Genomic DNA, 26,823 nt, shown 5'->3' with positions numbered 1-26,823 from the left:
ACTGGCCCATTTGTGCACTACTATTGGAACATTTTGTACAAACCTATTAGGGCATTCGTCCACAAGTACTAGTGATTTTGAGTGGATGGTTATTGGAACATCTTTAATTAGGAATCAAGCAACACTTTGACATGTGTACTTTTTGACCTTTGTGCGCATAACTAATCTCACAACGTGCATCATTACTACCCAGAAGCCAAAACAATAGGTATAAGCAATTAAGTCGCATACAAAGACAACTAAAACAAAATTCGTCAAAATCTGATGTACGATTTAGGATCTATGGGTGTGCGAAGTTAGCTATGACAGCTACTAGTGCTCTTCCCCTACTTGCAAGATTTCTTAAAAGAATTTATGATCCTAACTTGTTAAAGAATAGTTAGCTCTAAGCCACAAGAGTTAAGAGCATGTAGATTTGAGGAAAAGAGATCACTAATGGTCATGATGCCTCATTTAAAAAAATTGAGAGCATAAATTCAATACATCTATGAAAATGGAGCATCTCAAGAATCATTGGCTATGAGTTTTTAACTACGAACTATAGAAACCTCGAAATCAACCTTCTATTATATAATTAATTAAATTAATATTTAATTAATTATCTTTCATAATCCAATATCTCCTAATTTGTTTAATTATTATTCTATTAGACTCTATGCTTAAGCTAAAGTTAGGCATTTAATAATATTGTAGGTATTCTAATTATTAAATACTCTTTATCCCTTTAGGGTTTCTTTAGGGTTGCACATCTTTAGGGTTTCTATTCTCCTATCATAAGGATTGTATTGTAACTTTTATTTTTCAATTCCCTCTCTAAAATGATAATTTTTCTTTAGAGTCTTTCTTGTGTTCTGTCTCCAATCTTCTCTTGTGATAGGTATTTTGCTTGCAGATGCTCTTGGGATCTCAGAAGTTGTACTTTCTCAACTTCTTCATGGTATCAGAGTCATCATCTATTGTTGCTTGTTCCTGATTTCTTTTCTGAAGATTTTCTCTAGAGACAAGGGTTTCAGTTCTTTTTAAGAGTTTTTAGTTTGGATCTGGGGTATCTCTTTTTTTTTTTTTTTCTGGGTGTTTTGAGCTCAAAAGGACCTCACTATTGAGCTCAGAACACCCAAAAACCCCCATTTTCATATCAAATTTGTCCATTTTGGACAACTTTAGCTCTAATATTTTTTTTTTGAGTTTAGCCCTTACAGGCACGTTTTTCAAGAATTTTTATTTTTTATTTTTATTTTTTAAAATTTTTTTTACCCTCTTTATGCCCTACAAGAGGGGTTTTTTCCCTTTTTGCCATAACTTGGGCAAACGAAGTCAAATTTTTGAAAATGAATAGGCATCAGAAAGCTCTTTTCGAGCCCTACTCAAATCTGGTGGTGAGATTTGCTGATTTTTTCATTTCGTACCTATTTTTTGCCATCCAAGTAAGTTCTCTTTTCTGTACTCTAGGAGCCATAAATTGGGCAAACGAACTTCGTTTTCGGAAAATGAATAGGCGTCGAAAAGGTCTTGGAGAGTTCTTCTCAGATTTGGAGTTTTTTTGTTTCGTTTTTTTTTCAGAAAAATCACCAAGTACACAAGATAGTGTCTGTCGCATTTTCTTTACTTTTCTCTTCTTTTTTGGCTATCAGATTGTACTGGGATTTTGTTTTACATATTGTGGGTCAGTGCAAGAAGATGAGTCCACTTTTTGGCCAAAAAGTGGAAGTGTTTTCCCTGATTTTCAGATTTTGTCTCATTTGACCTTAAATTTTGAAACACTTAGAGATTGAATCTTGGAAAAAGTCAGTAATATAAAAGATAGCCCTCTGAGTGTAGTTTCTAAATATATAATTTATTTTAATACCCACATAATAAAAAATAACTTTTTAAATGGAGTTCTGAAAACTATGTTTTAAAAATGCCTGTTTCAGGACCATACCATGCATGTGTACGACCCACACTTTTTGACACAATTAAAATTATTTTCTCAAACCATTTTGGGAAATGGTTTGTAACACACTGAAGATTGATGAGCATATTTTTTTGTATTTTTTTTTCTAATATTTTTTTTTTAATTAATTTTTTAATGGCCGTAATTATCTTTTTAAAAATTTGACGTGTACGACCCACATAATTTGATGTAAACTTAACATTTTTTGATTTTTTTTTTTTTTAAATACAAAAGAATTTTGTGTAGATTGATGACATATAATTTTTTTTCCAAAATTCTTTAAAATAAAAAAGTTATTAAATTAACAAAATTAGTTAATATTTCAAATTTATGGACCCGATTTAGTATAAATTAAATGAAAAATAGTTAAAATAATCAATTTTTAAATAAATTTACATATTTAGAATCTAGACAGTATAATCTGAAATGGGTTTTAATTTCGTATAAAAATTCTCTAATTAGAGGCGCGTAAACTATTTCTGAAGTTCATATTTGTGCTTTCATTCATGGAGATTTGAATTTGCAGGTCCATGTCTCAGGTGTGGCCATCCCAGGCCTATCCCGGGCCTAATCCCGAGCCAAGTGGCGGGTTGTGGAATCAACTTCCACAAAACGGGCCCCCGTTTTCAAACAAGGGCGGATTGTGGAAAAAAAGGAAAAATGCCATTTAGAAACGGGGGCCCGCTTTTAAACAAAACGGGGGCCCGTTTTTAGAAACGGGCCCCCGTTTTTTAAAACGGGCCCCCGTTTCTAAAAAACGGGCCCCCGTTTTATAACAAAACGGGGGCCCGTTTTTAAACAAAACGGGCCCCCGTTACCTTTCGGCTCGGGAGCCCGAAGCACAAACGGGCCCCCGTTTTTTGAAAACGGGCCCCCGTTTATAAGAGCGCATTTTCCAATGCACGGACTTCCGCGAATTTGTGACTCATTACCTTGCACTTGCCCTTGTGGGGGGTGTTATTTTTGACTATTTTCTGTAATTTACTTCAGAAAATCAGAACACCTAAACTCAAAACAAACAAACAAAAACCCCTTTTGCATCTTTTGTCTAGTTTGAAAGATCACTTAATTAAAAAACTCAAGAGCAGGTCTAGGTTCAGGTATAGGTGCCCATGGAATATTCTTCAATTGAGCTTCTTACATCCCAGAACTATCACCTCTAGAAAGCTCGTATGACGAGGCTTCTCAAATCAAGGAGGTTGTGGTCCTGTTTGGATGCGGATCAGTCGTTGTTGCAATGTCCTTTTGGGATTCTTCAGCACCAGAATAAGATGGATGAGGCTATGGGTGTCATCTCCTTACATGTTTCAAACAACTTTCTTTTTCACCTTGATGGTTTTCTCACTCCTCAGGCTATGTGGTCCAAATTTGAAACTCTCTTTGGTAGTGTCAATTAGTTCAGAGCATTACAGATTGAGGCCGAGCTCTCTTCCTTGTTACCTGAGTCTTTTCCTCACATTGACAACTTTCTGAACAAGTTCAAAACCACCAGATCTATCTTACATAGTTGTGGTAAGAATAAGACAGACCGAGAGTGTATATACCTGATTCTCTCGAGGTCCCTATCAGATATTTGCTTCAACCTTTTATTCTACTATGGATGTGTTGGGTACACACTTCACCATGCCTACTTTTGATGTATTTTTTGATCACTTGACTCGTGAGAAGGCTCACCTATCTCAGTTAGACACTCTCACGGGATCAGAGCCGAAAGCATTGGTTGCTCAGACATCTAAAGAGAACAAGAAGCATAAACTGAAGCCTAAGAAGGATTCAGCTGGCAATGAACATTCCTCCAAGCCACCACCTAAGTCTGATTACAAACCAAAGTCCTATCCCAAAAAGGAGCACTCTTCTAAGTCTGGTGAGTCTTCCTCCAAGACTAAGAAGAAGTCAGATGAACTTTGCAGTTTCTGTGGCAAAGAAGGTCATCCAAATTCTCATTGTTGGAAACGATTAGAGGCCTTGGAGGCAACCATGCAGCAACATCATATTTCTCCTCCTCAGCCTCCATCTTCCTCTTCTACTGGAAAAGGACATGCTCTTTCTGCACGAGCTATTCCTTCTGCATCCACTTGGATTATTGATTTTGGGGCTTCTCACCACATGACACACTCACCGTAGCTTGTTACCTCACTTTCTCATGGTAATACTTTACATATTGCAGTTGGTGACTCAGCGCAACTTTCAGTTTTAGGTTCAGGTTCTATTCCATTGATAGGTGGTTATTTTCAGGATGTTCTTTTGGCTCCTGACATTTCTACGAACCTCTCTTTGTTTATCAAATTTGTCATTTTGGCTCTGGTAAAATGGTTGAGTTCTCACCACATGATGTTGTTATTCAAGAGCTCCATGATCCTGATTTGGTTGTGGCTACTAGTAGTGTTGATCCTGATCCTCGATTATATCAATTTGATGGCTTTGAGAGTCCAGATGGTTCAAGTGTTTCTCTTATAGCACATGCAGATTTAGTGAGCAGACTATGGCATGAGCATTTTGGCCATGTCAACTACAGATACTTACAACAGATGAGCACATAGGCACTTGTTACTGGTCTCCCTCATATATCCTGTACTGATGGTGTATGTCAAGGTTGTGCACTTGGAAAGCATCATCATGATTATTTTCCTACAGGCAGAGCTACCCGTGCTAAGGTATGCTTGGATTTGATCCACAATGATCTTATGTCATTTCTGACTCCATCTTTTTCAAGGTCCAAGTATGTGCTCACTTTCATTGATGAATTCTCCAGACGCACATGGGTTTACTTTCTTAAGTACAAGTCTACTATCTTTGATTCATTTTGAGTCTTTAAGACATTTGTAGAGAAGCGGTGTGGTCTTTCTATATAGAGGATACACATAGATAATGAGAGAGAATATGTGAATTACGCTTTTACAGATTTCTGCACAGAGCATGGTTTGCAACATTAGTTATTTTATTGTTTATGTTTTAGATGAATTGTACTTTATTTTCAACCTTTCCTGCTATTTTAAGCAACATAACTGTAAAGGCTTGATTTGCTGGACTGTTTCATGGTGATCTTGCACCATCAACTACCCTTTAATAACTTTAGAAACCTATCTTTGGTGTGCAACATTTCTAATAATGATAGTGGATGGTACAATAAAGTCGATGATAGTCGTTTACTGTTCAAGTTTTGTTCAAGGTCTCTTATATATTGCATATGTATAGGTTTTGTTATTGCGTAGCAATAGGGTCCCTGCAACTCTTTTACGTATACAAATCAAGTAGAATGTTTGATTGAAATTGTGAACCATGTGCTCTTTCCAGTGTAGCTTACAACAGTTGAATATACCATTGTTATTATTTGTTTTTGAACAATGAATCTGAAATGAATTAACAAATTTTTTTTTTTAAAAAATCAATTAAAATACACTAGTCTTCCGTTATAGTTTCATGGTAGATGTGTAATAAGCTGGATGCAGGATGAGGAGTGGTGATTGATGGAGTTATCTTCCCAAAACATGGATTCCCAATTGGAAAGTAACTTGTCACCCAAGTGCCCAGTTTAGTGAACACGTTAACTTTTGTATTGTACATAATGTTATTCATTCCAAAAAATGCAATAGATAGTTGTTTGTTTCTTGTTGGCATAAACTATTGCTTCCTACATTTTTCATGTTGTCTTGCCCACCTGTCTACTAATACTTCTTTTTGGCATTGTTTACAGGGATAGAAATGGGAGGAGCACAGACAGGAAAAAGAAAGGGCGTCAAAACATCTGTTCTGCGGAACAGAATGCCTGCTACGAATTCAAATGTGAATGGGACGGCCGATGTTCTCACCTCTGACGGCGATTTAGGGAAGTCTGCAAGACAACCACCACTGCCCTTTATAGACTGGAACGATGGGATGGACACAATGAAGTTTGATGCCATGCGTGTAGAACTGCTAACGCAAAAGGTCGAAATGGCCCACACTGAAAATGAAAGGCTGAAGGGGATTGTTTCTGATCTTGAATGGAGATTCACTGAAGTGAAAAGGAGATGCACTGAACTCAATAAGAAATGTAGTGAACTTAATAAGAAATGCATGGAACTCAATAATAAGGTCATGGACTTGGATGATAAGAATACAAACCTTGAGCTAAGTGTGTGGTTTGCAGATGGCGAATGAGAGACGGAAGGTAGTGTGTGAGGTGTGTGCTAAAACCAACAAAATCACAAGTGACCAGATGCAGGGCATGCTAGATGTTTGTGTAGAACACGCTCAGTACTGGAAATTGAGGTACGCTGAGGTGTTTGCCTCCGTAACCGATGAAGATGATGGGAGTGATGTGCCTCCCCTTACTCCGACCACTGGGGGAAACAAAAGTCATTTAAATACTCAACCTCTACCTCTATAACAGGCTTTCTCTATTACGAAAGTTTTCTAGATGTATATTGTCGGCTCCTGTTGAATAAAATGTCAGTAGTGGTGTAGACTTTTTGTAATTAGACATATTCTTTCATTTAGGAAAACACTTTGTATGCTTCATGAATGGTTATTTTCAATAAACTTGATTGACCAAAGTTTTTCTTTCTGGTTCTTTTCTTTAAGAGCCCTTCTTGAACCAGTTGTAAAAATATATTAAGTGGCCTTGCCACCTTGTCAAAAAAAAAAAAGAAATAAATGTGATTGACTTCACTTAAATAGCTTCAATGGTTAATGATTGGTTTCTTGTACACTTTTTCATGCTTTCTGAATGGTTCTATGTGGCTTTTCTACATGTCTTGTATGATGAATGGTTTTCGCACTTCTCTTAATTAATGACTTCTGAATCAGTCTTCGCGAACCAAGGTGGGTGAATCTATGCCTGAAACCTAATTGTAGGTTAAAGGTTTTTATATAGTGGATTTAAAAAAACCACTAATTGTATGATGGCAAATTTTCTTAACTTCCACCGGCTTATAATAGTTGCTTATAGAAGATTGAAAAATGCTTCTTTATAAATGATGGATAAACTGAATCACAAGTACATAAGATAGCCTGCTCAATGAGGTATTCTTCTTCGTAAATATTAACCTCCACCTAGTTATAATAATTGCTTATTGAAGATTGAAAAATGCTTATTTATAAATGATGGATAAGCTGAATCGCAAGTACATAAGATAGACTGCTCAATGAGTATTATTCTTCATAAATTTTAAATATAGAACAATGAGTATTTAGCTATTTAAGCTTTAGCACATGAAAGGTCTGTTTTGGAGCCACAATATCTTCATCCCACATGAAAAAAGTGGAGTATAACATGCAAGTTAGTTATACTTGTATTCCATAAACAAAGAAACTCAAATTGAAAGTAACACTTCATATATATGTGACAAGTGTTAGTCAGTCATTTTTGTTGATTCGCTGACTGGATGCTTGACAATTCCACATCACCGTCTCATGGAGAAATAGACTAACACGACGTGTTAGTCAATTTCATCATTTTGCTGGCGTAAAGGAAATGGTGGTCTGCTAGTCAGCAAATTAGTAAAAAGGACTAACGCGGCATGTTAGTGTTAGTCGATTTTGTCGTTTCGTGGGCGTAAAGGAAATGGTGGATGCGTCCATTCTCTGAAAAGACAGTACAGAGTGACTAACACACGTGTTAGTCGCACGTTTTACACCATCGATTTTGCAATTAATGATTGTGATTAACTAACCTGTCACTAACATGTTGTACGAAAGGTCTGTTTTGGAGCTAGAATACCAGCCAATCTATGGCTCCAAAGGACGCGTCTATTCTATTAGCAAAAAATACTAGCACATTGTGTTAATCGATTTCGCTGATTTGAGGACTGGCTGGCCAACTTTTCCTTTTGGCACGTGAAACAGCGAAATAGACTAACATGTTGCGTTAGTCCTTTTCGTTGATTCACTGATTGGCAGACCTCCATTTTTGGCTATTTCTATTCTGGCTCCAAAATGGACCTTTCATACAACATGTTAGTGACAGGTTAGTCAATCGCAGTCGTTAATTGCAAAATCGATGGTGTAAAACGCACGACTAACATGCGCGTTAGTCACTCCGTACTATGTTAATCGATTTCGCTTATTCGTGGACTCTATTTACCATGTTTGACAACTTTGTTGATAAATTGCACTATATGTAGTTTATGGTCAATTTTTAAGTTTCCTTGTCGATCACTTATGATATTATTTTATACTATCTGCTACTGTTATACGTGCTGTCTTTTATTTTCTTGTGCCATTCCCTTTGATGACATGTAATGGATTGTTTATATTGTAACAATAAAGCATTTCTAAAACATAACCTCCTTAATTAATCTTAACTAATTGATATATCTTATATGAAACATTGGCATACTTGCATCATCATGAAGGAGAGAAAATTATCTTCAATCAAAGTGTTCACAATTTACACCTCTGCATTCCATATCTCACATCTTAATTTCATTGTATATCAATATTGCATTATTACAGAAATCAATGCTATTCCTTTTAGAGTAGACTTAATGCATACGATATGTTTAGAGAAAGGATTATATTTATTAGATTATCTGCATTCCATATCTCACATCTTAATTTCATTGCATATCAAAATTGCATTATTACAGAAATCAATGCTATTCCTTTTAGAGTAGACTTAATGCCTATGACATGTTTAGAGAAAGGATTATATTTATTAGATTTAAATTAACATATAAAGTGTATTGGTTTGTAGACATATAAAGTGCATAGAGACAAACATATAAATTGTAAACATAACTGACACAAACATATAAATCGCTAACAATCAAGACAAACGATGTACAAAGATCGACTATTTAACCATAAAAATTAATTGTTTTATAAAAAAGAGCATAGTCATACATAAGCAGTCATACAATTTTAATTAGAGGACCTCCTCTATGTTGGGAATATAATCTGTATCCTCACAAACCTCCGTGCTGGCCGTGGACTACCATAACCCGTGAAAATATGGGTGGAGTCCATAATAAGTAGGTTCCATGGAAAGAATGTCATGACATCCTCGATACTATCATCGGAGTATGGCACCAGGGAACGTCCACGTCTCCAATGGGGTCTGTCAGCACACATTATGTGAATCCGAGGGAGAGTGGTTGGCCAGTATGCAAGGGCGAAATACACTGGCCATATTCACCTATACAAAGCGACCGTCAATGAAGTCGACATTCTGGCGAACGAGATCACGTCTTTTATGTGGACAGTGTACATATTGTCCTCAGTATAATGTCTTCTCATTTGAATGGTCCACTCAGCGGCTCATCTGGGAGTTATTTTCCAGATAATATCTGAAACAACAATATCTGGGAGGTAGTGAAATAAGGCAGACTCCTCGTCATTCTCTGCCAACCTCTCTAGCAATCTACAGATACATACAATAAGAGTGTTAGTAATATAATTATAGCATTAAATAAATGTAAGACATAAGAGTGTTAAGGGCACTAAAAAAATGCAAGACATAATCACACCATAAGATTATTAATTATTTAACTAGAACATTCAATAAATTGAAGACATAAAAGCGTAATACTTAAATTTAAGTTGCATAAAACCTGCGCCTGTCGCCCGACGTGTATGTGAAAGCCATTTAGTGATAAAACAAGGTGAAAAATAATGGACTTGCATACAAAGATACATTATAAAAGATGCTTAGGGACAGTAATAGTAAACATTACAACACAACTACAATAAAAAAAGTTGTTCCATATTATGCAATAGGTTAAATGAAGAATGGCTAAACATCAAGCACATAGATGACATAGTTACAAACATAAAGCTTAATCTGAACAAATAATACCAAAATTAGTATCAGTGGGGATCACTCTGTGATCTCTGTCTATGTAAAAGATGATCAAAAGCCAATCGTCGATGAGGACTCCTATGGCCAGGTGTTGAGGGGGTGTCGAACACTATCACACATAAGTGTGGATCACTTTCATCGACTACAAGACATGATGACTAAATAAACACGTGCAACATTCACATGTTTAGAAACCACTTATAGGTGACACTAGAGTACCAACCTATATCAGACACAACCGATGGATTGGAAAGGACATGTGGTTCTGGTGCTTGGTCCAATTGCCTCTTTCCTCTTCTCCTCCTAGAAGTCTCAAAGGGGAACTCAAAGGTGATAGGTTGCTGAACATCATGACAAATCTCACTCGTAGTACTCTTCCTATGTTGTCGTCGATTGCGATGACAGATCCGACTTGCACTAAACCAAGGCCACATACATTCGGTGGTTGTATTGGCTAGATCGATAGACAGACTAAAATCAAATGACATGGCATTGGCATTCTGAAGATCAGCCATGAACCTATCCAAACAGCCTACAAATGTCATTACTTTATCGCTTGAACCTGACATTGTTTGTGAAAATATGTTTAACTTTCTGTTTTCTTCGTTCCACATTACGATGTCCACATCCTCTAAATTTGTATGTGCATTATAAAATCCTATCGACAACAGGTTCAGGTGTTGGGTTTTCATTAGTATTAGCAGATGTTGAAGTCGGCATAGGAATAGGATCTGTATGAATCAAGATCTTAGAGTGAAGTACACATCTTTTAAGTTAGCAAAGATCAACATTCACGAACATCCACTTACCTGCAACACGTGAATCATGGAATGAATTGTTCACCATTGCAACAACCTTCAATGCATGCTTGCACATGTTTCCTCGCAAACTCCATGGACATTCACAGATGTAGAAGTGATCCGCAAATTTCCTAACCACATACTAGTTGCACGAGGACTGCCTTTTCACCTAGTACCAACCAGAAGTAGTGTTGTCTAGAACACAATTGGCATCAGGAATTGCCTTTTCCCTCCCCATACTAGTTTACAAATGTGTCAACATGCCATTTTTGATAAATCCAAAATTCTGCAATTCTCGCTTATGCTGGTAGAATGGTTCCATTTTATACACAAGTACAAAATACAAATTGTCCATCCTTCTCGAGCATGTCTTTTTATCATCTCTTAGGTGCAACGACTTCAATTTTCCATGGTATGATTCGATGGCATTATTTGTATCCTAGTTAGCATGAGAAAAATTCCTAAAGTTTTTCGCCCACATAGCTGGCCAAAAAAAAAATTGAAATAAAGAAATTAAAAATAGGAGTAGGATGTCAACTACCAAACAACAACCAAAATGGGTAACAAGTTATAAAGCCACCACTCAAATCTAATGTCGAACTCACTGATATGGCCTTTTCCTTGACACCATGTGTTGTAGAAGTACTCTAGAAAATGTGGCCGATCACTAAATTTGGCAAAGAAAGTGTGCAGCTCCTCCACAGTGATGTTGTCACTTTCATGCTTTGCCATCATTATCGCCCCTAGACGGTGAAAAATGTCCATTACTCTTTCCTTCATTACATACTTGTACACATTCTTCAACCATGCTCAACGCACGTGCCAAATACAAAGTATGAAACGACATTCAAAAACACTCATGTTATGAAAAAAATGTTTAATTGGGCTAAGTCGGGAGCTAGCTCATTTGAAATAAAACGTAGACCACAATATCATAATGTTTGATTTCATGTAGAATTTTTTTTTCTCTTGCACTTACTCTATAGCTTGAATCTTTGCACTCGCATCATCCCTAATAAATGCATTGATCCTCAAATCAGGCCTCTTTTCCTTTCCTCATGTCCGCAACTCCATCAACCTTACTTGGATATCCTCGATCTTGTTCCTTGATGTCACAGCCCATGTAACAGGCACCCCCGATTGCTGCTCATCGAAGATGAGACATGAATACAATTGACACTGTTTTAAACAACAAACAGGAAGATCATGACCATCCACAAATCAAATGGGCTGCATGAAAACAGGTTAAGTTCGAAGAGACTTACCTCGTATTTGTTTGTTATGAATGTTGAATCCATTGAGATGATTGATTCATCTGAGAATCGTACCATCATGTCAAGCATCCAAGCCATTTGTATTCCCATAATGAAAAGTCTATTAGCACCTTGTGGCTACTGGAAAAAAAAAAGAAATTTGCCTCATCCTATTTTTTCCTCTCTAAGATGCTAGTGGCATCACGCACATGCTTTTGTGACCGAATAGAATGGACCCTCGTCACCGCATTCATAACATCCTTGCGTGTGATGAATGAATCTCTTCTTCAACATGTCATGAAAAATGGGATCATCAAGATGTTTTTCCACAATAGCATCAATGCTCACATCCATCAGCAACAACCTCTCTATATATGCTTTGCATTCATCAGAAAGGTTTGGTGCAAATTGAGAGCGCAACTCATTGCTAGTATCATCGATGCCATGACAAGCTTCACCATTCTTGTTTACATGCAAGGGTTGCTTCAATATCAAGATGGCCACATCTGGCCTACCATATAACCCCTTAACAATGAAGTGGCATGTACTACCTCTTTTTTTCTGATATGCCTGCGCGCGCTTCTTATTCGACAACTTTTTCCTATTGTCTTATGGTCCATATGAACACCAATACCTTCAAAAACAACTCTCCTATTATCAACTATAGTCATAATGTCATTAAACCTAGACAAAGAATAGGAAAGAATGTGTCTATGAATCGGCTATACATCTTTGTTGTATGCATGTTGTCCACAGCACTATTGTGCTCAGTGGGTCACTTTCAGAGGAATTGGGTTTCAACACCTTCGCACAACGATTCCCCTCTGATGAATGCATCCAATCTACCCAATGGAATTGTTGCACACAGGTCTGTTGTTGAATGATTTTTGACACAAATTGGCATCCACTGAATATCCCTTGAACATAAATGATGCAAACCTTCACCATCATCTTGAACTTCCAATACCATAATGTCCTGCCATTTCCAGTGTTTTCCCATTTTGGTCCTGTACATATCAGACAAAGAAAGAGATATCATCAACAGTAAACAACCATAATGATGATATCTTCAATGTGATAGTGTTTTGAGATAGTGGTTGATGTCAAATGTGTTTGCCATGATATTGGTCGCTTGGCACAAATGACCAAAGCTACTTTACTGTTAGACCTTCATCCTGTTAGCACATATTTTTACAAAATAGTTTTGTGCTATATATGGACACTTTTAGTTTCATCATAAGAGCATTTATTGGTGGATTCTATGTATAGGTGATATGTTGTAGTATCTTCATGAAAAAGCATCAGTTGGGCAATATTGAAGGGAACATTGAGTACTATGGCATTCTGGCAATCCTCATCTTCACAATTAGTTTCATTGCAGAAGCACTTTTGGAGGATTAGCATAGAGCAGGGTCTTGAACATTTTCAGAGATATCAGTGGTATGTGTTGGAAATGGACGCATCTATTCTCGTTTGAAAAAGATAGTATAGAATGACTAACACGTCTGTTAGTCACGTGTTTTACACTATCAATTTTGCAGTTAACGGTTGCGATTGACTAACCTATCAGTAACATGATGTACGACAGGTCTCTTTTGGAGCTACAATAGCCGCGATTGTTTGAAATATGCCTCTAATTCACTTGACCTTTGTTCATACTCATCGATTTAAATCTAACCGATGAAACAATGTGAAGAAAATCTGTGAGATCTATGGGCACAACCTCTGTCAATGACCTTGACATATTAGAGTATGTTTCGGCTATCGGGAGTGGTCTTAGTCTACTATATCGATACCCAATGAGTCTTGACTAACACACATGTTAGTCACGCATTTTACACTATCGATTTTGTAGTTAATGGTTGTGATTGACTAACCGGTTAGTAACACGCTGTATGCCTCCAATTCACTTGACCTTTGTTCATACTCATCGGTTTAAATCTCACTAATGAAATAGGTGTGAAGAAAATATGTAAGCTCTATCGGCACAACCTCTGTCGATGACCTCGACATATCGGAGTATGTTTCATCTATCGGGAGTGGTCTTAGTTTGCTATATCGATACCCGATGAGTCTTGATTAACATGCATGTTAGTCGTGCATTTTACACTGTCGATTTTGCAGTTAGTGGTTGCGATTGACTAACCTGTCATTAACATGTTGTATGAAAGGTCTATTGTGCATCTAATTTGGCTCAAAAATGTCACTACAGATTGACTAACATGTGTGTTAGTGGACCATTTTACACCATCCATTTTGTAATCAGTGGTTGCGACTAACTAACCTATCACTAACACGTTGTACAAAAGATCTATTTTGGAGCTTAACAAAGCTCGAATTAACAGGCTCGAAGTCATCTTGATGAGCCGATGAAGTCATCTTCGGTCATCGAGGCAGCTTCGGTTATCGGATGGGAAAAAGGATAAAAGGCATGCAGGTTACATCCAGATCCAACGGTTGTCACTATACCGCATGATGGACATGCACGAACGTTATCCAGCGTGGCTTCGCAACCAAGGTGGGGCCCGACAAAAGAGAAGGTCAGGTGATATCTGACGATGTGATTTATGCATAGCGAGGACATCTGGTCGTCGGGAGGTCCTAATTTATGTTACCCCGATACCTGATGCACCAAATAAAGAAGGTGACTCTATCAAAAAGACTTTCTCCGATAAAGTGGTTCCAATCAAGAAAGGAAGAAGACTCATAGAGATAACATACATCATCAGGGAGATTGTTTTCTAATATGTATCAGACCATGCGGGATAGTGGGGATCACTAATATTCAAGGTGGATGGCTCATTTGTTCAAAATTGAAAATTTTTAATTATCAGCATTAGTCCCTATGAAACAACACTGGAAAGGAAAAGAAGGATTACTGTCATAACATATATCGATAAATCAGAGGGCGGATTCATTGAAGCACTTAAAAAAAACTCAGTACAGTGCGCACTCTTGATAAAGGCATACCATTGGGATAGCTTTTTCTGATGAGGCAGAAGGTGTAACTTATGAACCTATCGGTGTAACTTGTAACAATAAGGCAATGCAGATCATGGACTTATAGCATCGGGAGATCGAAAGTAATGAGAAAATTCTATCCCGATACCCGATGACTAAAGGGAACTGAAGGTGGGCCCATTGGAGAAAAAGACCATATCGAGATATTGCTAAAATAGTTAGACCGATCCCCGATGCCATGGAAAATCGGAAGGTGGAACCATCGGTATTACCTATATTGATAAAACAGACTCAGAAGAATAAAGCATAAAAGTGCATCAGAGAGTCATCGGGACTTCGGGAGGAATAGAAAAAGGCTATTCTGATCCTCAATGAAGATAAAAGCGTCTGTAGGGATATCAGTGTAAATTATACTGATAAAGTAAACATTAAGTGAGGACTCATCAGGACATCGGAAGAAGAATTTTTTATGCTATGCCGAATCCTGATAGGACTATTAAGGTGGATGGAGAGTTGCTAGGCGTTCTTCAGGGTGAGTTATGTCGATAATACGAGGGACTTAGTCAGAATGCAGATTGGTATATTAAGATCATCGGGGCATCGGAGGGACATAAAATGAACTATGCCGATACCTGATGGGTTAAGTAAAAGAAAATCGAAGGTGAATGCTTTGGGTAGAGTTATGCCGATGGAGCGTGAAAACAAAAAGAAAAGCCAAAATTGAAGGAGTTCCCATCGAGATAAAGTGAACCATTGGATAGGAGAAAAATTGCTATCTTGAGACTCGATAAGTCAGTTAGAATAGATTGTGCCGATCAAATGGTGAAAAGCAATAAAATCATAACAAACAGCGCTAAACAATTGAATCATCGGGAAAAGTTTCGCTGACTAGCCATTCGAGGTCTTGATGTGAAAAACTGACAAAAGGGCTTCCATTAAATGCATCCATTGAGTAGGTCCATTGCCACACAAAGTAGATCCATCAAGATTGTAGTAATTAAGTACAAGGTTGGACTCCTTGGGATATATAGCCAGTGTCGCATAACAACATTTTGCACAAAGTTATTGCAGAAAGATATCAGGTGTTTATTGAGAAATATTCTGAGCTACCGAGCATAGAGTAAAGGAATTTGCAGAGATGGAAGGGTCAAGCTCAAAAGGGAAGCTATTGTTTGGGATGATTAATCCAAAGGTTAATCACAATTGGGGTGATTGGTACTCATGCGAAAACTTCACTTTTGTTTGGTGCTATGGATTTGAAGGTTACCCCTATGTGCTACCGAAGCCTGCACCAGATAGGATTGTCTTTTTGAAAATTGTAAGGAAATTAAGTGTCTCTAATGCCAAGCATTTTGGAGGTGCACATAAGCAAGCCTTCCTCCCTGGTACACTTCATTTACAGGATTTTAAAATTGTATCTACCAGAGCATATGAGGTTATTGACAGGAAGATGGTGGATGAATACAACCTAATCTAGCACATGACTAGAACGCATTATGATCTTGAGGGTTACATCCACACAAGCAGGAAGAGACAAGAGTTGGGAGATTACTTTCATCAGGAGGATGAGTTTGAAGACATGTGTAAAAATAAGGAAGTGGGGGAGCTTGGAGAGGTTATGGAGATCTCGGAGAAGAAATTGGAGGAGAGAAGATAGAGACTAGAAAACATGGAGAGAGACCCAGCTCAAAGTGATTCAAGGGAGAACGAAGTGGTTTCCAAGCTCCATGCACCTGAGAAAGAGAAAGAACCAAAAGCACAGGATAAGCTCCTTGTTGTGCTAAATACAGAAATAGATGAGAGGATGACAAAGCACACTTCATTTATTTCAGATGATCAGTTCATCAAGTCTAAAGAGTTTAAATTATTTTTATACCACTTCAAAGGGAAGAAGTTGAGGGAAGCAATGCCAAATATCACACTAGAGAATAAGGAGGAAATATTGTAGAAGCTTAAAGCTGATATTGATGCAGAAATAGAGATAATGACCCCTCAAAGAGGAAGGCAGTTGCTAGCAGAGGTAGGTGTTATTCTTTTCCCAAGATGGGATTTGAGTGCATCTTTTATTTTTGATAGTTTGTTACATTCAGAAAATAAGGACTTCAAGTTGAATGTCCAAGGGGTTAAGGATATATTCATTGGATCGAGATATGATCTGGATGAACAAGAAATGTTTTTATGGGCATTGTAACCCCCAAATAAAAGGCCAAAAACAATAGATGTGGATAAAGCTTTTGGTCACATGATGACCCTAAAAGTTGGAAAGTAGATCCTATGGTCACTGCTGACATAGGCATTAATATCTCAAAATTCAATAAGGCTTAGATGAAACACGAGATAGCAGAGAAAAATAAATATAAGGCTTTATATGAGGAAACCCTTAAGAGGAGTGGGCATCCGATCCCTCAAATTACTGATTTAGGAGGCCACTGGAAGAAGAAATATGAAAAATTGCTTATGAACACACTAAGTTCAAGAGGGAGATGAAGGGCATTAGGGCTGATATTGCTTGTGTACTGATAAGTAAAAGATATGATAACATGGAGAAGGCATTGAATGAATTCTGGAATTTATATAAAAAAAAACATGGACACTATGGTTTCTAATATCAGAATTCGAGACAGACTCAACCTATTATTACAAGATGCATCGACTAGGGAAAAGGTAAATAAGAAGGTTTAGGGTTTGCTTGTCACACATGATGAATTTATGAAGGAAATGAGATCTGAATTTGATGAGTGCCAGCAAATTATTCAGCATGGGGTTCCCAGATTGGTAGATGATGCAAGTGTGATTAAGGATAAAACTGTATGGCTCTTTGAGTGTAGGTCTTTGCTTAGTGTAGCCCAAGCCATTGCCAGGGTGGATATTCTTGATATGAATGATAAGACCGATCAGTTGGAGAACTTTTACATGATTGAGAACACAGCCAAGGATGCAATATTCAACACAACAACCTACAAAGATGAAGGCTATTTGTGGCACATTCAGAAGTGTGGACTGCCGCTGGATCGAAAATATTAAGTCATTATTTAGTTTTGTGTTTGTAGTGCAATTGATGTTTTAGTTAGGCTATTTAGTTGGTGTTCAGTTAGTTGTTTAGGCTAATGAAAGGGTGTGTTCTCTCATTTGTATCTCTTAGCATGTAGATTTATAATGAGTCATTTTGTATGTAAAGGTATCTAGGATTCAGGGAAAATATATACAACTTGCAAGGACTGCAAGTTATATGTATTAGTGAAGTCTATAGGAAGAAGAAGTATCTTTTTGTGCACACAGACTGTAATGGAGTATTTTCAAGTACATTTTTTGTATGCAATCATTTTCTAAGGATTAATATACAAGGTTCAAGGTTTCTCTTTTCTAAATATTGTTCATGCTTTTGTGTTGATGAATTATCTTCATCCTCTTCATAAATTTGTCATTTGATTTGCTATGATGTGCCATCACATGTTGTTTCATTAAATATGAGATAGGGTTTTTCATTATTCCAAACTCTATATTAACTGATCTTCGCATATTTCTTTTAAAGTCCTAAAAGCATTCTTATTCTCAATATACTATCATAATCATTTCTTTTCAAGGGAATTCACTGGAGATAAAGAGATTCTTGACACCCCATGCTTTTGGAGACAACTAAACAATCATAGATCATTTAATCAAAATGATAACAAGCATACAGACACAAAGGCAACATAGATGTGGGCTCATAAATATTCTGATTGTATATTAATATTCTCTCATCACATTTTTACATAGATGCAAAATGATCCTTCAAAATGACAAAACAAAAGGATGTATATATTTTGCCAGAGCTTTCATACAAAATTCTGGTGATCCCCATTCTAGGTAGTCCTGGTATCCACTTATAGAAAATAGGATGCGACAAGCTTTAGACTTCCCTACAAAATATTCCTATCCTAACCATAATTCCCCCAAAAAACTTACACCAATTACAAAATATTGTACCAGTAGGAGCGCAACTGATTGTGAAAAGTATTCCTCTATAGATCAGGTTGCTTGTGAACTGCCACATGTTGGGGCGTCGGTGGGACCTTCCTCTGCTTCTGCTCCTTTCAAAATATATTTGGTTTCCCATATTTTGAATGTATCATCATCAGGCCACGAGAATTTAATGATTTTTTTCTTCAGTTTGTTCCAACTCTTCCATGATTTTGCCAACTGTTTGACTTCCTTCTCCAAAAATCCGAAATGTGATTTTATTTTCTCAATTTCCTCAATAGTTTGAATAAATAAAGAAATATCATCCATGTTTATAATTTTATTAATTCTCTACAATTTATGACCCAGCTCCTTAATCCATACTTCTTTATCTTTTATCTTGTTGGCGCTCAAAAAACCTCTAAGAAACAATTCAAATTTTTCACTTGCATACTCCATTCGGTACAAGTTTGCCCTCCTTTCAATGTTAACTCCATCTACCGTAAACCTGGACAACTCATTTTCTAATTCACAAGTAGGTCTAATTATGACATCAACACCTTCTTCTCCCTAAGACAAATAATATATAGTGTTCAAATCCACCTCTCTAGTAGTCCATTTATCCAAAATTGGCTCCAAAGTAGCCTTTTCTTCTTTGAAAGAATTTAAAAGACTCATTACCCTTCCCATATGTATATGCACAATTGTTGGCCCAATAGTATCGGCAAACCTCAAAACAGTATCCTTGGTCTTTTCCTCATACTTATTTGCAAAAAATGTTTGAGCTTGCCTCAATATATCAATCTCATCCTGAATTTTCTAAGCTGATTGGAAACCAGGAGTCATGGGCGAAGGAGGGAATTCAATAATTGGCCTAGAAGGAGGGGGCTTAGTAGGAGAAGAAGCAATCATCAGTTGGGAAGACTCACCCCTTTGATGTTGTCCTTCCAATTTACTCTTCAGCTCTGCAATAGTGCCATCTTTAGAAGCTAGATCAAGATTTGCTTTATTATAAGCCTTTAGGACTACCTCTAATTTTGCATGGAGATCTGCTTTCTCCTTGGCCTCTTTTTCAGCCACTGCCATGCCGAATTTAGCAGACTCTAAGGTCGTGCTAGCAACTTCTACTACCCTTGTGTCTCTGACTCTTTTCATAATCATGCCCCCTAAGTAATCATATTCTGAGAAATATCTCCTTCTTTTATTTTCCTCTCTTTTAAGTGACCACATTACAAGGGCTGCATGGTTAATACTATAATCCATTTCCTCTAAGGCTTGTTCTCCTTCCTTACTGCATCAAAAACTATTGCATCGACTATGTCCCATTCTGGGAGAATTAGCACTCCAACTTCTGCAATCAATTTTCTCCCTTCCTCAGGGGTAATTGCTTCAAACTCTCTCACCATTTCTTGCTTTATTTCTGCTTCAAAAATAGATGTATCCTTATGGGGTTGTTCAACTTTCCCCTTTTCACACCTTTCTTTAAACTGCCCTATATGCATTCGCCAAAGAAATTGCATAAAGGCTCTTGTCTTTACCAAACTGTTATCAGCCAAAAATTCATTAGTGGCATGCTTAATGATAGGATCCAGTTCTCTACCTACAAATTCTTCAATAGTCAGGTCCATTTTGGCACCTGTTGGCTCTTCTAGCATCCCTTCTTGCAATTCTCCATATGTACATGCAATCTCCCCTAAGCTTCCTAGTTGCAGTAATTTCTCAGCAACTGCCTGCTCATCACCTATAAATAATGGGGATTCAGAAGGAGAATATAGGGATTCACTTGACTGTGCCTCTTTTTCCAACCTCTGCCTTTTTGGAGAAGCTTTTGATTGAAGGGAAACCTCCATTGGCCTCTTTCCCTTTGATGTATAAGGTTCATCCCTCCTAGGCATTACCATGTTATATCCCAATTTCTTATACATTACATACTATCTAGGAGGAATGACTTTGGCCAAAGTGGGCTTAGTCAAGACAAGATTTGCTTTCTCAGGTTCTGCCTTCATTAAAGCATCCTTCTATTAGGGTTTCAAGCAGATTTGAAGCAAATATGAACTAACAATTATATGCAGATTTAAATAAAAAAAATAAAGAAATAAAATAGGACACAAATAACACAAAGATTTAATGTGGTTCACCAAGAATGGGTTACATCCACCATACACAGCCATCCAATCTTTCTTATTATCCAACAAAAATAGTACATCAACCTTACAATGCCTTAAGCATCCTAGCCACTTATAACATGCATTTTTAGGGCAAAAACAAAGTTGGCCTTTCTAGGCTGAGTGTACAGTACTTTGTTGATAAGTCATCACATTTCAACAATCTCCCACTTGGAGACTGATTAGGCTCCACACCGAACAATCTCCTACTTGGAGACTAATACTACACGACACCACTGTACATGCAACATCCGCTGGATAAAACACTAGGACTGGACTGGTATAAATTCCACAATTATCAATCAAGAAGACCAACAGAAACTGATGAAGAAATTAGTTTCTCCTATGGAACTACCTTCGTGAACATATCGACAGGATTCTCACTTGTGTGAATCTTCTCAAGCCGTAACTGACCCTCCTCCAAAACAGTCCAGATGAAGTGGTACCTGAGTTGAATGTGCTTTGTCCTTGAATGAAAATCAGAGTTCTTCGTGAGATGAATGGCACTCTGGCTATCAGTATACAATGGGCGATCCTCCTATGTCTAACCCAATTCCTCCAGAAAACATTGTAACCAAATCATCTCCTTGCTGGCTTCAGTAGCAGCAACATACTCAGCTTCAGTGGTTAAAAGTGCAACAACCTTTTGCAGCCTATAAATCCAACTGAGTACAGTTCCCTCTATAGTAAAAACATACCCTATGGTACTCCTTCATGAATCAATATCACCTACCATATCAGAGTCAACAAATCCACTCAGAGCAGCATTAGATCCTTTGAAACATAATGCCTTCGTAGTGGTTCCTTTCAAATACCGAAGGATCCATTTCACAACATTCCAATGTTCCATACCTGGATTACTCATAAACCTGCTCACAACTCCCACTGCATGTGCAATATCTGGCCTTGTGCATACCATTGCATACATCGGACTACCAACAGCTGATGAATACAGGATGTTAGATATTTTATTAACCTCTTCCCATGCCTTTGGGCACATCTCCTTAGTCAATTTGAAATGACTAGCCAAAGGTGTACTAACTGCTTTTGCATCCTGCATGTTAAATTTTTTCCAACACCTTCTTTATATACTCACTTTGGGATAAATTCAAGGTTCTATTTTTCCTGTCCCGTGTAATCGTCATACCGATAATTTGCTTAGCTGCACCCAAATCCTTCATAGCAAATGACCTGGCTAATTTCTGTTTAAGATCATTTATATGTTGCATGTTAGACCCAACAACAAGTATGTCATCAACATAAAGCAACAGGATAATATAACTGCCATTATCCAATCTCTTAAAATATACACAATGATCATAATGACATCTATGATAACCGTGTTTAGTCATGAAACTATCAAATTTTAAATACCATTGTCAGGGTGCTTGCTTTAGGCCGTACAGACTTTTTTTCAACCTGCACACCAAGTTCTCCTTACCTTTGACCTCATATCCCTGTGGTTGCAACATGTAAATTTCCTCCTCCAAATCTCCATGGAGAAAAGTTGTTTTGACATCTAATTATTCAAGATGTAAATCATCTGCAGCCACAAGACTAAGTACAGTTCTAATTGAAGTCATTTTTACAACTGGAGAAAATATTTCATCATAATTTATACCCTTTTTCTATGCAAAACCTTTTACCACAAGTCTAGCCTTATGTCTTTTCTGACCTCCTTCGTCCTCCTTCGGCCTATAAACCCATTTGTTAGGCAATGTTCTTTTTTCTGCAGGTAAAGGGACTAAGTCCCAAGTCCTATTTTTCATCAAGGAGTCCATCTCCTCTTTCATGCCTAGCTACCATTATTGTTTGACATCCACTTGCATTGCTTCTTCATATTCTTTTGGTTCACCAGAATCAGTTAATAAAATAGAATACAAAGACGAAGAAAATCTTTTAGGGGGTCTACTTGACCTTGTAGAACATCTAACACTTGCAGGAGTTTGTGGGACAATTTGTTGTTGTTGAGCATTAGGTACCTGTGGCATTTCATTTTCAGGAATCTTATCCAACACCACATATTCTTGTTTCTCTTGTTCATGCTTCTTTTCCTGCATTTTTTCTTTATACATAACCTTCTCATTGAATATAACATCTCTACTTTTAATTATTTTCTTATTTTCAAAATCCCATAACCGATAGCCATATTCATCTATCCCATATCCAATGAAGGTACATTTCTAAGATTTAGCATCAAGCTTGGTTCTATTTTCTTTATCAATATGGACAAAAGCTTCACAACCAAAGGTTTTTCAGAAAAGAATAATTTACCTTTTTACCAGTCCATGCCTCCTCTGGAATACCACCATCCAAAGGGGTTGAAGGTCCTCTATTTATCAAATAGACAACAGTATGTACAACATCTGCCCAAAAATGTAAGGGCAATCCAGCATGCAATCTCATGCTCCTCACGCGTTCCATGATAGTCTTATTCATTCTCTCTGATACACCATTTTCCTGTGGAGTTCCTGGAACTGTCTTTTGCTTTTGAATCCCATTTAAGGAGCAATAATCTTTAAACTCTTTGTTGCAATACTCACCTCCATTATCCGATCTGAGACACTTCAACTTTTTTCCTGTCTCGTTCTCAACCAAAGCTTTCCATTTCTTAAAAGTTTCAAAAACATCTAATTTTTGTTTTAGGAAATATACCCATGTTTTTCTGGTTGAGTCATCAATAAAAATAACATAATAACAAAAGCCACCAAGAGATGATACCTGAGCTGGTCCCCATACATTTGAACGCATAAGCTCTAACTTATCACTCTTCTTCTCTTTCCCAATCTTGAGAAATCTGACTCTTTTCTATTTACCATAAACACAGTTTTCACAGAACTCTAAATCAATCTTCTTTAGTCCTGGCAATAGATTTTTGGAGTGAAGTATTTTCATCCCTTTCTCACTCATGTGCCCAAGCCTATGGTGCCACATTATCAAATTTGTTCTTGCAACATCTATTGTTGTTGTCCCTGCAGTAACTTTATCTGTAGCAGCTAGGGTAGAGTAAGTGTTACCAGTACATAGATATAATGTGCCTACCTTCGCACCTTTAGCTGCTACTAATGATCCTTTACTGACCTTCCAGATACTATCTGAGAAGGTAACTATGCAACCTTCACTACCTAGTTGCCCTGCAGAAATTAAATTTCTTCTTAAATTACGAGCATGTCTTACCTCCTACAGAAACTAGTCATTTCCATTCTGTAACTTGATCTTTATCTTTCCTTTTCCAACAATTTGACAGGGCTCATCATCACCCAAATATACCTGTCCAAAATCACCTTGAACATAATCTAGAAAATATTTTCTATGGGGTGTAGCATGAAATGAAGCCCCAGAATCTATTACCTAGGAATCATTAACATTATCCAAACATAAGATTAAAGCATCTTGTAAAGTATTACTTGCAATATTAGCTTCCTTACTATCATTTTCATTTTTGTCTCCTTCTTTGTTTTTCTGAAACCAATAGTCTTTCTTTAGATGACCAGGCTTTCCATAGTACTAGCAATCTTTCTTTCCTCTAGATTGAGAGCATCCTTTCTTTGACTTCCCTCGTGACTTCTCATTCCAAGGGCCTTTTCCTCTTTCCTTTGATCTTCCTCTGTTCTCCACATTCAAAACACTACTTGATGATGTTGGAGTCTCACCTATGCTTTTCTTTCACATTTCCTCGCTTAGGATAACACCAACAATATCATCAAATACCAAAGTATTTTTACCAAAGACAGAGTTACTTACAGCCATAACCAAGCTATTCTAGCTTTCTGGCAAAGAACATAAAATCAAGAGAGTCCTAACCTCTTCTACAAAGGTAATTTTTACCGAAGACAATTGACTGGTAATTGTATTAAATTCATTTAAGTGCTCCGCTACAGATCCTCCTCACTCATTTTCAAATTAAACAAATGCTTCATAAGAAATACCTTATTTGAAGCTGAGGGTTTCTCATACAATTTAGCCAATGTCGCCATCAAATCTATAGTCATTTTTGCTTCTGTTATATTGAATGCTACAGAAAGTGCAAGGCACAATCGAATGGATCTCAGTGCCTTTCTATCTAAAATGTCACACTCTTCATCTGACATTGTGGTCGCTTTCTTTTCCTTTCCTTCCAATGGCCGCCACAAATCCTTTTGATACAAGTAATCCTCCATCTGCATTTTCTATAACTGATAATTCTAGTCGTTAAACTTTTCGACCTTGAATTTGGAATCTTCCATTGCTCCCACTCAAATCTGAAAGTCCTGCCAATTCACAAAAAACCTCGCTCTGATACCAATTGTTAGGGTTTCAAGCAGATCCGAAGAAAATTTGAACTAACAATTATATGCAGATTTAAATACAAAAGATAAAGAAATAAAACAAGACACAAATAACACAAATATTTAACGTGGTTCACCCAGAATGGGTTATGTCCACCATACATAGCCGTCCAATCTTTCTTATTATCTAGCAAAAATAGTACATCAACCTTACAATTCCTTAAGCATCCCAGCCGCTTATAACATGCGTTTTTAGGGCAAAAACAAAGTTGGCCTTTTTAGGGTTTTATTACAATGTTTATTTTCATCAACAAAAAAAAAATACCCAAAAAAATATTTCTCAGAGGCTCTCGCCCCCGAACCCCTGCTCGGGGCCCAGCCCGGCCCTGGACCCCAGCAAGGATACGTGTTGAGTGTATAGTACTTTGCTGATCAGTCGCCACATTTCAACACCTTCTTCTCATTCAGAGTCTGAATTGCATCTTAAAAGTATCCTATCAAATAATTGATCCTCTCCTCAAATGGGTCAAAGACTTTCAAAGGATCATAATTCTTCTCCAAAAATTGGACAAAATCAAGGGTCTTCTTGTATGCCAACCATTTTTTCTCTTTTACTTCATGCTTATCCAAATTAAATTCATTTCTTATCAGATCTTTAGGGAATTCAAATCGATGAATTTTTCCCCCGCACCTGACTTTCTTCCTAAACATACCATTGAAGAAGTCTTCAGTATCAGCAAACCTAGCCAGTACCATTGACAATCTGTATGGTTGAAGGAACTTCCCTAAATGTAGCCAACCACCTTTGGTGACTGCAAATTGAAGTGCCATGGTGATTGTTGGGAAGATTGTCCCTTTTCCTTTATTCGTCAGCTCTGCTTCTTGTAGTCCTCCAATTTGCCTCATAATCTCAGCAATACCAATCTTCAAAGGGACTTGATAGGGGAGAAAATATGGTGTTCCCTTGAAACCATATACTTTGAAAATGATGGAAACGAGATATAAGATTATGTCACCCCAATTGTGCACAATCTTGATGCTCTCTACAAACTCCTTAGGTCTGATGAATTCAAGGAGAGCCTTTAGGATCCTAGGTTCTCTTGACACAGAAGAATTCTAATCTTAGATGCAAAGCAACTATCAAATTTTAGATAGCTAGCATCTTCTCTGTCCCAAGACAGATTTGTACTCCATAAATGAATTGGCATGTCTTCACCATCCCTTTCTCTTCGTAGGTCCATATCTTTTCCAAAATATTCCACGCCTTTAAACAAGAACATATGCATCAACATGGAATACCAGCCAAAAAGTCTATCCACTTTAGCATTATTTATCCCAATTAAACCCTCATGAATGACATCTGCAAGATAAGGTGCAAAATCATATGCTATTGCTAAGGACAGGTTCAAAATTTGTGCCATCATAAGCATATAATGAGTTGGCATGGCATTCTCTACATCTTCTCCAAAAATTTGACATAGAGACCAATATACACCCTTAGCCCTTAAAGTGAATAAATTCATAGGGAAAGGCTCCATTGTGCTAGGGCCTACCAATGATAACCCTCCTATCTTTGCAAAAAAATTCCTTCCATGGCCCATTCCTAAGACGATCCTTCTAGGAATCATATACCTTCTTGAGAATTTCAAAATCAATGGGTTCTAAATAACTTGAGGCTTCATTCAGCCAGAATACCCTTGTGGTTCATCGACAGTGATTTC

The 26,823-nt window shown here is 37.3% G+C and overlaps 1 protein-coding gene across 1 annotated transcript in view; it reads right to left on the bottom strand.

Annotated features, from left to right (window-relative positions):
- LOC131054844 (disease resistance-like protein CSA1) overlaps positions 1–26,823 on the bottom strand; it is a 59,237-nt gene that overhangs the window by 12,927 nt on the left and 19,487 nt on the right. The window lies entirely within an intron of this gene.

This window comes from Cryptomeria japonica, chromosome 8, assembly GCF_030272615.1.
Source record: "Cryptomeria japonica chromosome 8, Sugi_1.0, whole genome shotgun sequence".
In the NCBI taxonomy this organism is placed as follows: Eukaryota; Viridiplantae; Streptophyta; class Pinopsida; order Cupressales; family Cupressaceae; genus Cryptomeria; species Cryptomeria japonica.
Note: the sequence above shows the minus strand (reverse complement) of the source record. Positions and strands in the feature narration are given on the sequence as shown.